Genomic DNA, 11879 nt, shown 5'->3' on the forward strand with positions numbered 1-11879 from the left:
TTTCTAGAGGTCTTCATAGATGTAGACTTGATGAAGGCCCTATTTTGATGCTACAATCTAGTAACTAAATCCTTCCATAGGAGAGATGGAACTATCCTCTGTACCCTAGACCAAGAACCATTCATTGATACCTTTGGATTGGATGAAGCTATTGGTTAGCCTATAGATTTAAAGGATTTACAAAGGAAATTTCAAGAAAACACCACGGTATTCATTGGGAAATCTATGTTGTAGCATATTCCCATGGACTTGAAGGAAGTGGGTGATTACCCTGAGAAGGTTGAGAAAATGATGCCATTGGAAAAATTTAAGAATTATTTTTTAAAAATGTATGCGGTGTCCATAAGGTTATTAGCAAGGATGGGACTGATATGGTCTATGGAGCATAATTCATAATTGCAAGAGATGTTCAAGACTCCTATAATGGTGGGGAGTATGATTATGTCAATCATATTTTAGAGGTGATGAGGGAAAATATTGCCAGGGCTTAGACTAGAGATTTAAAGGACTTCACTTTCCATCATTATTCACTACTGATGCACCTAATCCTCTATAAAAATATAGGATATATAAGCTTTGACTTCATTGACCACATTTCTGATGCAAATGGAGTTCTACCAGTACAATTGTTGACATGGATATGGGATAGTAATCATCATTTCTCTAATTATGTTTCATTCTTTAATAATTTTAGTATTGTAATCATGAAAATGTTAGATCCACAATATTTAGGGCACCAGTTATTCTAAAACATCTTTTGAGACTAGCCCTGCTTCCTAAAGAAAAGAGACTTGACCATAATTGGGGAGACATTTTCTTATTGCCCACTTTTTCTTTAATGATAGTCTATGGTTGTCCTCAACCACCCCATATATTGCCTAAGTTTATCCCTCCTAGGTTAGGAATAATTGAATTTATCTAGCAACTATTTATGGTCAATAGGGAATACTTGGGACCCAAAGTGCATAGAGGAACCTTTTTGTGTAAGTGTTTTAGGATTGGAGATTTTACAATTGGCAAAGAGGTCGTAGACTAGATTCATTCTTTCCTCCGTCACTACAATTTGTCTACTAGCCCTTATAGAATGTATAACCTTGATGGTTGGATGAGGGTCACCCTTACAGAAATAAGAAACTATGTAATTCCAAGCACCAATGAATTTCTCCATGAGGATGTCATTCCAAACATAGTAGTAGAGGGTGAGGCAGTTGACAAGCTAGCAAAGCTTGATGATGTTTTAAGGTAAGAGAAAGAATTAAAAATAATTGATCCCCAAGTTATGGGATTTTACATGGGTATCCCCTATCCTTAGAGGATTAGGAAGATGGTTACTGACCATGCTGAGATCATGACTAAATTGCCAGAGGGCCCAATAAGAGAAGAAGATACATTTTTCTTTGACAGCCCTAAACCTGATGTAATCTTTGAAACAAAAGAAGATGATGTCCCTCAGGCATCATAGAGGCAAAGGGAAATAAAAGACAAAATATTTTCCATATCCCTCATAAAATAAAATAGAGGACATTATAGATCTTTCCAGGGAGTACTCAATACTTTGCTGACTTAAGACAAAATAATTTACAAAATAGAATAAATACAACAGAAAATACTCTGTAGACTTGGAACTAGCAGCAACAAGGTTAGATGATAGGGTCATCCAAGCCTAGCAGTTCCTAGAGGATGATGAATTCATCAAGTCCACTAAATTCAAGAGTTTCCTATAGAAGATAAATTAGAGTGAACTTGTGCTGAAGATGAAACTAGGAGAGTATGATGAGCAAAAGATAGAACTTGTTGAGAAGCTACAAGGCTATGATCCTAAGAGTGAAGTAATGACTCTAGAGGAGGCTAGGGATCTAGTACAAAGGAGTGGCATTTTATTAGTACCTGGATGGGACTTGGAACAATAATTTATGCTTGATCAAATAAGGGGGCAAGAGAATGTTATTTCTTATGACACAATTGCTGTAGATGGATTGAAGAGAGGGACTAGTTTCAACATTAATACCAAATCCATAGTAGTTTGGAGTATGGCTCCTGCATCAAATAAGCCAAAATTGATGGATGTACATAGTACTAATCAAGGTAACATGATTGTATGGACTCTATAGGGAACCTCTGGCAATGAGATTTCCAAGGCATTAAAACATTTTTCATTTATGAATGAAGCCAAGGTAGAGGAAATGGAAACAAGGTTGGGAAAGTCCATACATGATTACATTGATGTTAGGAAGCTCTATAAAAATGAGCTTAGAAGAAACCATGTATACAAAGAAAGAATTGTGGAGCTTGAGGCTAAAGTCATAGCATTGGAAAATGAAGCTACATCTCTTAGGGAGAAACTTAGACAAGCAGAGTAGACAATTGCTGCAGAACAAAAAGAGGAAATTGAAAGTCAACAACAACTAGCTAAGGATACAACTGAGGCTTTGATATAAATAGAGGATGTGGAAAAAGAGGCATTAGAACCAAGAAGAATGATCATTTATGCTCCATCTACTTAGCAGGGAGTTGATATAAGGACAATTTTCCTTAAAAACATGATGAGGCACAATATTGAAGTGTTGAAAAACATGTCTCAATAGGCTCATAACTTTTATGTTGGTTTACAAAGTGCTGAGAAATTTTTCAATGAGGCACTATCATGGCTATCACCCAAATTTAATATTTGGGGGCCATATATTCAATTTTTGGAGAGGCTAATTGTATTAATGGCTAAAAAGCCAGATCTACCTAACAAAATAATTACAATGAAGGAAGGCCTAGAAATAGTGAAAGAATTGATGGGTTTATTCATTTAAAAATTGTAAATTATACAAGGGAAGTTGAATTTTTTATCATAGGGGATACATCCTTGCATACCACCAATTTTGGACGTTTCTATCATAATGAAAAACTGGAAGGAGTGGTCTACTTCTTTTGACAACATTTTAACTCGAGAGGCTACAATGTCAATTTTTGAAGACATTTCTAATATTCCCTACAATAAGTTAATTGATTCCATTTTAAAGGTAGAAATAGATTTAAATAAGTTTATTATTGAATCCAAAGTGGTCATGAATGCCAAATGGGCCAAAGCCACTCAGGACTTACAAGAAGTAAAAACTACAGAGTTGCCCACCAAAAGGAAAATTTATGTCTGGTAAGCATTAGGAGAAATTAAAGCTCTACCGGTATGAAGTAGTTGAGATATTTTTCCTACATTTCAAGTAAAGGAAAATGAGGAAGAATATCAAATGCTTGATATAAAATTTCCTTTATTTCCTCAGCTACTTACCTTTTTTCTAATCAATATTTTGGAAGAATGTTCTGTATACCTTTTTGTTCCCTTTTTCCAAGGTTGTGTATCCATTAATATCTTGACATGTGTCCTTCTCTCATCTATAGCTTGTTACAATCCTAGATATGGATTCCTAAGATGAGGAGTAGAGATCGGTTATCTGTAGAATTTTCTCATATGTCATGTATTTATTTTGTAGTCTATCTATTTTGTCCTGTAGTTATTTGAATGGGTTCAGTTATTTGCATACTTGAATACAAAAGGTGAATATTTAGGGCCTTTAAATGTTGCTATGTCATATCATGAGTTTTCTATTAGTAGTATCAAGATTTGAATGAGAAGGATTTATCCTTGATTATCATTGTCTTTGAATTTTTGTCTCTTTTCTTACATACCCATAATTTTGAGACTGAATGAACAAGTTTCATTTAGTTTAATGCAATTCAAACTATTGTGTATCTCTTATTGATTGATGCTAATTTAAAGAATTAGGTAATTGGTTTCTATAATGGATAAGGTTTAGGGTTTGTGAAAAGGATGAGAATCAGAATGAAACTTAGAGTTTAATCTTGACACTTTTAATCACAAGTTGATTAAAAAGGTCCAACTCTGCTAATCTTTGACTCTATACCCCAATGGATAAAACACTGGTCCATTGAGAAGTCCAATAATATACTGATGGTTCATGTAATTGTAGAACATTCATAATAACAAATCAATTTACCATTTAATGTATTAAGAACCTAAGTGTTGGTCATCACTTATTTGCATCTACTCTATGGTTATAGTTAGCTACTATTTTTAGAGAGCTTATCAACAAATAAAAGAAGAATATTGGCCATTTCTATTATAGGGAATAATCTTGAAAGAGAAAGTATCCAATTAACTAGGTTATTTCTTTAGGTTTGCACACCTTGGCCTTGTAGAGCCTAAAGTGAAGTGAGTCTTGATGAATCTGTTAATATTGGCACAAAACTAAATTTTAACCTTGATGAATATAGGATTTAGCTACTACTTAGGCTTGTCTTTGACTTTGTTTCCTAGTATCAGGTTTAAATCCACCTTACATGTTCCTTAGCAAAATGAAATCCAACATAGGTCACAACCTTTTACTAAGACTTCATATTGTGTGAAATATAATTGGAGCAAAGATTGTGATCAGAGTCTAACATAGATAAAGTAATATGTTGCTAATTCACTGATCCTAATGTCTTGTAACTATGGGAATCCTCTCATTTTGTACATCTTAGCAATACAGTCATCTCTTGGTATCTTGCTAGCTCAAGAAGACAATGATAAGAAGGAATGAGCTATCTGCTATCTCACTTGCATGCTAATTTCCTATGAAATAAATTATAGAATCATTGAGAAAGCTTTCTTGTTAGTCATCTTTGCTTCCCAAAAGTTGAGACACTACATGCTTGCCCATAATATACACTGGTTGCTAAGATTGATCCACTAAAATACTTACTTAGCAAGGTAGCTCTAACAAGAAGGTTAGCTAAGTGGGTCATGATACTAAGCAAATTTGATATTCATTATGTTGAAAGGAAGGCTATCAAAGGATAGGAAATTGCCGATTGTTATGATATGGAGCCTAATTAGACTTGCAAGTTTATTCAGCACAAATTTTCACTCCATATTATTTCTATGGGGGTTTGGAGGAAACACCCACAAGATAGGGTCAAGGGGCAGCACCCCTGCGAGGTCCTCGGGTAGCACCCCAAGTGTGTTCCCTCTCATAGTATAGGGTGGGGTCAAGGGGCAACACCCCTGTGGGGGTTTGTAATGGTAGTGCCCCTAAAGCCAAAATTGCCCTTATATTGTAAAAGGCATCAGTTTTTATTTTTCCTATTGGATGACTTATTATAGCCCTATTTTTGTAAGTGTCAAAAGATTGTATAAAAAAGGCTTAGAGTTCGGGTTTCATAATGTAATGGTGATATTATAGCTTCTTGTAGTGATATTAAGCTCTAAGGGATTGTGGATTGTAATCATTGGATAATAATAATATTGGACTTGTTGTTAGTGGACATAGCCTAGGGATTGGCTGAACCATGTTAAATCTTGGTCTCTTGTGTTCTTTTATGTGTGATCTATTATTTGTTGATATTGGTTATATTTGCATGTAATTGTTATTTCTATCTAAGGTTAATCCTAACAAATGGTATTAGAGCCATATGGTCATCATTTTTTTCAGCCAGACCATTGTCATTTTATTTTTTTAATGATCATCTATAGGAAGGTCTCATGGTTGAGTGGGAGCTATGGTAGACAAGGGTGAGCTAAGGGTGGAGAAGTTTAATGGGTAGAACATTCAGTTATGGAAGATGCAAATGGAGGACTATCTTTATCAGAATGACTTATGGAAGTTGTTGGAAGGAAAAACTATGGAACATGGAACTATGATAGATGAGGACTAGGAGATTTTAGATAAAAAGGCACTTGGAACCATTTGATTATGCTTGGCACTATCAGTGACATTTAACATTACAAAAGAAAAGATGATGAAAGAGTTGATGCAAACCCTAGTGAAACTGTATGAAAAGCCCTCCACTTCAAATAAGGTATTTCTCATGAAGCATTTATCTAATATGAAAATGGAAGAAGGTGGATCTATTGCAGATCATTTAAATGAGTTTAATATTATTACTAGTCAGTTATCTTTTGTGGGTATTAGTTTTGATGAAGAAATTAAGGCTCTCTTGATTTTGTGTTCTTTTCCTAAAAGCTTGAATGGCTTGGTAATGGTTGTGAGTAATTCTATTTCTCAATATAATACCCTAAAATATGATGATGTGATTCATGTTATTTTGAGTGAGGAGACTTATAAGAAAACCTCAGGTGGATCTACATTAGGAATTTCTTTGAATGCACAAAGAAAAAGAAGAATGATTGAGAGAGGAAATAATTCTAGAAATCATGGGAAATCAAGAGGAAAGTCAAAGGGAAAGAAGTTTGAATCCAAAGGACCAAGAGCTTTTTGGTATTATGGTAAACTAGGGTATTGTTGATCTATAAGTAATACTGAAAAATGAGTGTCAACACACTTAATCGTCTTCACTATACATGCAGAGTATAGAATGGAAGCCAAGCTAGAATTTCTTTATATGCCAAGTCACAAATAATGCCGAGCAAACTACAGTTGTTTCTGAGCACAACACATTATAATAGATGCTGAGTGACTTAGGATCCAATAGGAGCTAAGAAAAATAGGAATTCAATAGGTGTTGAGTGACATAGTAATCCTATACGAGCCGAGTAATTTAGGAATAAGTAGAAGTTGAGCAATGCATAAAACTAACAGGTGTCGAGTAATGCAAAAACTATAGTAGATGTCAAGAAATCTAGAATAGATGGTGCCAAACATTAGTATTACTTCATGTGCTAAGCAATGCAGGATCAACATAAAAGTTTGTGCAATCGCAAGCCAAGATGAAAAATAGTTATGCATGACTCATTGATAGGATAAAAGGATAAGATCAAATCCTCACAATCACCTATGTGATCCTCATGCAACCAATCAGAAAATTGGAGATTGCATGCAGCCAATGGGTGAATTTCAAGGGTTTGAGTGGGAACATTTTTATCAAGGACACATGACAGACCACTAATCTTTATAAGGGATTCTTGATGCCATTGAATAGTGCAAGAGTAGGAGAGGAAAAAGGAATCGTGAGAAGAAGGAAAAGTAGAGCCTATTAAGGTCACTACAAAACATTGGTGTCAAATATTAAGAGGAAAGGATAGCATTTACACATCTAGTTGATCAGAATAGAACAAGGAACATAATCAACAGATCAGATCTAGCAGAGACCAGTTAATAGTAGAGTAGACCAAGTACCTGAGGTTAGCATCAGAGATTGCATTAGATCAGGTGTATTATTTTAATACTCTCTCATAATTGTATTAGGAATTTGGAAATCCTATTGAGTTAGATAGGTTTAACAATCTTATATAAATCATTTAACAGGGTGACATTCTAAGTTGAATGTTCTTAAGTCCTCTAACAAGGCACACTCCTAAAAGGGTGTAGAAACCCTTTAACAGGGTCACATTTAACAGTGTGTTGTACCTTTAACAGGGCAAGCCTTCAATAGGGAAAACCATCAGAAGTGGTTGAGATCAATTACTGCAATAATTTTGTGGGTATCATCCCCACCCTTGTTTTACCTTCTTATTCCTGGAGGGTTTCTGGGTTACCAAAATCTCAAGTGTTATGTGGCATTGCATGTTTGTTTTTCATGATTATTTAATGTTTATATGCATTCATGTTAATTTTAGTTATATGTTATTAAGGGTATAAAAGTGGTTGAAAAGGCCAGTACTTCTGATTCACCCCCCCCCCCTAGAAGCATTCTTCCCATTAAGACATTCCAACAGGTATAAGAAGAAATATCATTGGACTCAAAAGAATAATGAAGGAGATAAACTAAAAGGGAACAAGGAAGAAAATGTGGTAAGTAACAAATCTGAAGAGGATGCTTAGCTTCTTTCTTTAGAAAGTATTGATGATTCATGAGTTTTAGATTCTGGTGCTTCATTTCACACTACACCTCATATAGGTTATTTAATTGATTATGCCCAATGGGATTTTGGGATTGTTTATCTGGGAGATAATGAATTTAGTTAGATTCTTGGGAAGGGAAAAGTTAAGATTAAGTTGTAGAATGAGAATCATTGACTACTACATGAGGTAAGACATGTTCCAAGGCTAAGTAAGAATTTAATTTCAGCAAGATAACTTGGTGATGAGGGTTATGTAGTTACTTTTAATGATAAAAATTGGAAGGTTTCAAAAGGTTCCCTTGTAGTAGCAAAATGTGTGAAAATAGGCATCTTATATCTTTGTACAAGTCATATTGTTCCTTCTACTTTGATTGTTCTATAGAAAAATGATTGTTCAGGAACAATTACTACAGTTAAGTAGGAAGAACAAATAGTTGCTATAGATTTTGATACAACACTATGGCACAATAGAATTGGGTACATGAGTGAGAAAGGTAAGAAATTACTTCATTTAGGAAAAGTTTTACCAGGTCTAAAATGTGTTAATATAGATTTCTATGAAAGTTGTGTGTATGGAAAATAAAAGAGAGTGAGTTTAGTGAAGATTGGGAAGGAAAAGAAAAGTGAGAGATTAGAGCTCATGCATAGATGTATGGGGACCATCTAAGGTATCTTCTCTTAGTGGCTCTCATTATTATGTTACATTTTTTGATGATACAACTAGAAAAATATGGGTTTATTTTCTTAGACATAAATTTGATGTATTTCAAACTTTTAAGAAATGGAAATTTTTGGTTGAAAATGAGACTGGTAAGAAATTAAAATGTCTTAGATTTGATAATGGTGGTGAGTATTACAGTCATGAATTTGAATATTATTGCTCTGATAATGGTATTTGTAGATAGAAAACTATTCCAAGGACTCCACAGGAAAATGGAGTGGCTAGACGCATAAACAAGACTATAATGGAGTGTGCAAGAAGCATGAGGTTACATATAGGGATGCTCTTAAATATGTGGGTGGAGTCTATCAATACTATTTTATATCTAATTAATAGAGGTGCCTCTACTTCTTTGAGATGTGGTATTACAGAGGAAGCATAAACTGGTAAGAAGGTGAGTTATTCTTTTCTCAAAACCTTTGGTTGTGAAGCATTTGCTCATATAGATTTTGAAAATAGAACTGAGCTAGAAGGTAAATCAAAGAAAATTGTATTTTTCAGATATGGCATCGATGAATTTAGTTATAGGCTTTGAGATTTTAAAAATCATAAAATTGTAAGAAGCATAGATGTCATATTCAATGAGAAAGTATTGTATAAAGATCTGTTGTAGCAACATGAGAAGAAAGAAGATGATTATGTCATGTTGGATGATACTTCAAAAGCTAATGTTCTAGAAATTTCTAATGATCTATAAAAACTACAATAACAAATACCACACACACTAGTGACTGGTAGAAGGTTAGCAAGGCTAAGTAGACCTCTACAAAGATTTTCTCCTTCTGTATTATTTACTTATTGATGTTGGAGAACCTGAATGTTATGATGAAGCTTTACAGGTGGATACAAAGATTCAATGAGAGTCTGCAATGAAAGACAAAATGGACTATTTACTAAAAAATAAAACATGGAATTTATGCAAGTTGCCTGCAGGTAAAAGGGTTTTATAGAATAAATGGATTTATAGGTTAAAATAAGAGGATGAAGATAAGAAAATATTTAAAGCCAAGTTAGTTGTAAGAGGATTTGCACAGAAAAAGGCATTGATTTTGATGAGATGGTCTCTCTTGTTGTTAAAATGACTTCTATGTGAACTATTTTAAGTATTGTGGCTACTAAAGATTTGCATTTGGAGTAGCTTGATGTTAAAACAAAATTCCTTCATGGTGATTTGGATGAAGAGGTATATATGAAACAACCATGGCAATTTGAGGTCAAAGGTAAGGAGAATTTAGTGTGTAGATTGAAGAAAAGTTTATATGGCTTGAAGTAAGCACCTCGATAATGCATCTAAAATTTGATAGTTTTATGCATTAACATGGATATAGTAGGTTTCATTCAGATCATTGGTTTTATTTTAAGAGGTTGGATGTGTTAAGATAATGGGCGTTGCACACATTGCATAGTATTGTTATATTTTATTATGTAATGTTGCACCTAAATGGATGTACAACATGCAAAGATTCTCATGGGATAAATTAATGAGTTTTATTGTAACATTGTGATACTATTTCATGTAATTATTTAATATTGGGGAAAAAAATTAAATTTCTAATATTAAATATGGGGTCAATGGGTTAGGTAACACATGGTTTATGTAATACCACTTGGTGGTTTTGTGGAACTTGCTACTATATAAGCGACCACAAGGGTAGTTATTGGAGAGAGAGTGAGAAAAGTGACAATACAAAAGGCAAAAAGGAAAGAGTTGAGTGGGATAAGGGATAAGGCTTGACAAGTTAGGCAAGGGAGCATTTGTGAATGTTGGAAGCATGACATGGGATGTGTGGATTCATGCCTGTTCACATAGTTTGCTCAGTGGTGGCTATGGTTTTGAAGACTTCCATGGTTGTATTATAAAGGCATTTTTCTAAATAATACATGGTGATGGATGCTTTTGGAGGCTAGATTTTTTCCTCAATGAGGGTTTCCCAAGGTATATCTTGTGTCACATTTTGTGGGTATGTTTTATATTCTCTTACATATGGATTTTAATTTCATATTTATTCATATTTATTATGGGTTATGAGGAAACTAATATATTCTTTATTGCAAGTTTCCTTATAAGTGGTATCAGAGCTATGGTTTTATTATTGTAACCCTAGATTGAATCCATGGGAATGCATGAGAGGATAAAAGAAAGGACAAGATATATGGATTTTGTAGATTATTTATTATAGATCTAAGGGTTTTAGACTTGCTGCTATGATGGGATATTGGCTAATTTTGGGCATTTGACATTGTTTGACAAAATAATTTTTTGGATGTTTCATTTAAATGAGGGTTTTAGGGGGAACTTGTAGAAATGACCTCTTGGGTAAAAATAGACCTCGCTACTAGATCCAACTTAGTTTTTTCATAAATTTTGATATATAATATGCCCTACTTTGGCCATGTTCAGAGAAAATGAAAGAGTTTTTTAGTTTCAGCCCGTGATGGCTATCAAATTTAATCCTATCAGAATTTTTGTCACAAAAAAAAAATTGCAGTGAAAATGGCAAAAATACTTAGTAAAATAACCATAACTTTCTCTCAAGATATCAGATTTCAAGCTTCTTATAGGCATTAGAAAGCTAATTCAGAGCACTATAACTTGGTGTAGATTTGGTTCTATGATTTTGAAATTTTGATAGGTTTTAAGAGCCTAAAAGTTAGATATTATTTATTTTGAGCATAGATTAGGGCATAACTTGGGCATATAGAGTCAAATTTTGGAATTTGAGTAGTCAACAAAAAGCTCTTGGAGAGCTCTACACATTGTTTTAGATTTGGTACAGATTTGGCATAATTTATTTGGTGATATATTAATTTGAATAGTTTATAGTATATATTAACTATGGTAACATTGTAAGTTTATGACATCATATATTTTTGAGATTTAAGATTTGATGTCATTGTATACTTAGTTCATATTTTAGATTGGTCTCATGATGCTATGATTATTAGTGTTTTAGTTTGGATATGTGTGATGACTTGTTGGGTCTACAAGTTGTGCAGTGTTGTAAGCGGTCTATACTTATAGGTTGCATTTATGGCTTGGTTATGGATTGCCTTTTCCCACTGATCTTTCATTATTGGTGCATATTCAGATTGGTGGCTTGGATTTGGGTTGGTTATGCCTTAAGTCACATAATTTTCTAATTTTTTCTTCATGTAGAAGGGATGAGATGTTGTTACTAGGTATAGTCATGGTGGATAATTGTGGTTGACTATTTTATGTTGACAGGTTGGACACATTAAGAGCCAGATGCTTAGTTCATGGATGTGATCATGGTGTCATAAATTTTGACATGACATGATTGGATATATAGGTACATTCTTGATGTTCATTTGGTTTGGATTCCTAATTTGGTTACGGTGGTATATCAT

Source organism: Cupressus sempervirens, chromosome 1 (assembly GCF_028749045.1).
Source record: "Cupressus sempervirens isolate cs-2001-9-10 chromosome 1, ASM2874904v1, whole genome shotgun sequence".
NCBI classification, from domain to species: domain Eukaryota; kingdom Viridiplantae; phylum Streptophyta; class Pinopsida; order Cupressales; family Cupressaceae; genus Cupressus; species Cupressus sempervirens.